Source organism: Lagopus muta, chromosome 1, assembly GCF_023343835.1.
Source record: "Lagopus muta isolate bLagMut1 chromosome 1, bLagMut1 primary, whole genome shotgun sequence".
Classification (NCBI taxonomy): domain Eukaryota; kingdom Metazoa; phylum Chordata; class Aves; order Galliformes; family Phasianidae; genus Lagopus; species Lagopus muta.
The window spans coordinates 132382653-132386535 of NC_064433.1; positions in this window are offsets into that span (position 1 = coordinate 132382653).

The window sequence follows — 3883 nt, forward strand, 5'->3', positions numbered from 1 at the left end:
CCGCCCCGCCCCGGGGGATGCCGGGAGGGCACCGCCCACCCCGGGAACGGCGGCTGGGAGGGGGTGCCTCGGTTCCGGCCTCCGCGCTTCGCTCGGCTGGGCTCGGATCGGCTGGGCTCGGGCTGCCTCGGTCTTCAGTCCGCTCCCCGGGTCAGCCGTGGGGAGGTCTCAGGGCGGAGGAGCGTCCCGTGCTGATAGCTGCCCCTGTAGCCGTACGCGTGCCATCGCCCCGCACCAGCAGGTCCTCCAGTGTTGTTTTCCCTTGGCCCTAGCCGGAGATAACTATTTTTAAAATTAAGTCCGGTCAGTCGAGCCCAGTGGTACATGCGTGAATGGAATGAGTCATCGCCTCCACCCTTTTCCTCACCCACGTTCGAGGGTAGAATAAGCGTCCTCCCTAGGGAGAGGCGGCCTGCGGGGCAGGAAGCGGGGAGGGACAGCAGCAGGTACGGTCGGAGACTGCCAGAAATAGAGCGCGGTGTGTGGCAGGGCAGGGGAGAGGAAGCCAGTCGCTAAAACTAAAAGTTGAGATAAGAGAGGCATTTGAGCCTCCTTCGTCACAATAGCACGTTTTTGGGAACAGTGACTCCACCACCGCCTTGGGCAGACTGCTGGATATTCCAGGTTGGATATTGTGAAACATCTCTTCTCAAAAGGAGCAGTGATGCAGTGGCACAGGCTGCCCAGGGAGGTGGTGCAGTCACCGTCCCTGGAGGTGTTCCAGAACCGTGTGGATGTGGCACTGAGGGACGTGAGCATGGTGGCAGTGAGCATGGTGGGGATGGGCTGCTGGTTGGACTGGGTGATCTGAGAGGTCTTTTCCAGCCTTCATTAAGCCTTCTATGAAGGCTTCTGCGTACTTTTGCAGCTACTGAAATGGATCAGCTTTTCATCAGCCTTTTTGAACAATCTCATCGTTTGATTTTCCTTGAAAGGTCAACAGTCGTTGCGTCATCACAGTTAGCTACATGCACTGTCCATCAACACTGACAGATCTCTGTAGAGTCTTCTTCCTAATTGTGACTGTAGATCTGGCAGCGCCTGGCCTACTTTCTGAGGAGGGTGTACTCAGACAAAGGCCTTGAGCTCAGTAAGCCCTTGGTGCCAGCAGGACTGCTTTGCTCTGTCAGCATCAAGGCCATTGTGCTCCACGTTCTGGCTCACAGTTGGTAAAATAAATCCAGTAAAAAAAAAAAAATTAAACCCTAAACTATTCTTTAAAGTAACTCAAGCATTCTCCCCAAATACTTGGCAGTATAGTTTTGGGACTCTCTCCAAAAGCACTGAGTATTGTGAGAACAAGATCAAAGGAACAAAGTCAAGATGACAGCCAGGGCAGATCTATGGAGTGCAGTAAGGGGCTGTGGAGAAGAAATCTGAACAGCAAGAGTAGTTAATGAAGGAAAAAATACAGGAAAACGCTGGAGGATATTAAATGGTACATGGTGAATGGAGTTAGTGGCAGAGCAGAGGAGGTAAAGGCTGGATGGTGTTGAAGAACAGCAAGCAACAGAATTTTGAAGGAGCCAGAAGGTGTTTGGCAAAAAGCAGATTGAAAAAAGAGTATTTTTAATGAACCCAAAACTGTAGTTCAAGTGAGAATTTTTTTTGAAAAACAGTGATAGGTACTTAGTGTAATCAAAATAGACATTGCTCCAGAAAAGGGACAGAGGTAAAAAATAAGTAAGTAAGCAAAAATGAAAGGAACATCTGCATGGACTGCTCTTTGAAGAGTATGGAGTCATTGGAAACAGGAAAATGATGCTGATTATAGTTTATACAGGTTAGGAAACTACTGTCATGATCTTCACAGAGAACGAAGTCCAACCAATGACAAGACAAAGATGATAAGGTGTAAATAGAAAGGAAGCACAGGCTGTTCCCTATGCCCTTTTTTTTTTTTTTTAATGAAGTAGAGACTTTAGTGGAGGAGCTTGAATTTTGTTGAAAGGAGGTGCGAGAAAACAGTATGAAAGGGTAACTTGTCAGCCTGGGCTTAAGAAATCTCGCCAGAGGGAAGCAGACAGAAAAGAACAAGCTGTAACAAGAACTTACAAGAGTAAGGCTAGCAGTGGAAAAAATAGCACTGAGGAATCTTCCAAAACACCATTAATGCACACCTGATAGGTGCCGGCTCAGTCTCCTGGCAGACAGGAACAACGATTGTTGTTAATAATAACAATTAATTGCCATGATGAAAACAGAACTGATATAACTGAGAAGACGAAAGGAAGATAGAATGTGCCCAGCTGCTTCATCCCTGGAGAGATGTGAAGCTACACCGAGATAGATCTGATTCTCTGTTCCCAGAAGTGCTTTGGAAGAAATCAGCTCGGTTCAGAAAAACAGAAAAAAGCAGGAATTTGAATAGCTGCCAAAAAAAGTAAGCTACTTGGGCTCATACCATCCTGCACACTTAAGGATATACTAACTGCAGTTCCTCTTTGAAAACTGTTTTATTTGCATGTTGTCCTTGATGGGTATTTTGTTAACATTCAGTATCTTTAGAAATCAGAAGGCATTGCAGATGACAGTACACATCCAGAAATAAAACATACTGAACTTCCTCCAGCTAAGTGATGAAAATTTCATCAGTAATGGAGTATTCTTTGGTTAAATAAGAACAGCAGTTAAGACTAGCTGTGCTTAGTACTGTGCATGCATGATGTGTGCACAATTTAGCAAAACATTTGAGCCCAGGATTCAGAACTTTGTCTTCCTTTTCTTTCAGCAAATACACAGACATGATTAAATGCATCTCTTAAATACTGCAAAAACCCAGTTGAAGTTTTAAATAATAGGTGTTGTGCAACAAGTGTTTTTGGGGAAGCTAAAGAAATAAGTAAAATACGGAATACGTGGCAGTACATTGCATGTCAACTGGCTGAAATACTTAACAAATTTTTCAGGGCTTATCCAGACTTTCTAAAAATGTTTCTTTGATCTTATAATCAAAGCACAACAAATAAATAGGAGTTCTGCTACCAACTTAAGCTGAAGTGAGATGAGACCCTTTACAGTCTCAAGGAAATCTGATCTCATTATGCTATCTTAATAAGACTCTTTTGATTAAAAGCTTTTACAAATGTCACTTGGCATATGACCACCAATTCCACTTGATACATTTGCCTCTTTAAGGAAAAATTGGAAGTAGTGCATAACTAATAATGTAAAAAACAGTTAAACAAATTATTGACTGTGTCTTCCCCTTTTTGTGCTCTGGAAAATTCCATTCAAAAATCTGCACGTCATATTTTTGATACATTTATGTAGACTTTCAAGAACTTTAATGGAAGCTATTCCTTGGAGGAAGAAAGCATGAAATGCGAGCAGGTGATTTACAGCAGTGTTTCCTTATGAAGGCTCTTTTGTCACTTTCCATGCCATTCTACTTTGTGTTTTGAGCTTCTGTCAAGAATCTCAAGGCTTGTCGCTATAGAAAAGCTCTCTGATGAATGTGTCAATTTATAACACAGTATATATCTCCAATTAATCTAACTCTGCAGGGACACAGCAAGTAGAATAAATTCAAAACCTTTCTTATAGCACACACTTCTTAAACGGTTAAAGCTCTTTATCTAAATATTGTGGACAAGCTCCCTTACTGCTTTAAGGCAAGAGTGTTAGTCAGTAATGGATAACACATACTAAGACCACGTCCCTGTTACCAAGATGTCTAAGGATGGAAGTGAAAGTTTCTAAAATTCTCACTGTTCCTTAGCTTTCTTAAACACTGGATTTGCTCACCCTATGTGTGTATTTGTGGGGGGCAGAGGGAGAGAAGTTCAGACTTCTCTAGGAATAGCAGTAACAAGGATGACAAACTGTCTAATTACAGTTGCACAGAAATGTGTAGGTTGGACCTGTGGAAATTCTCTTAGAG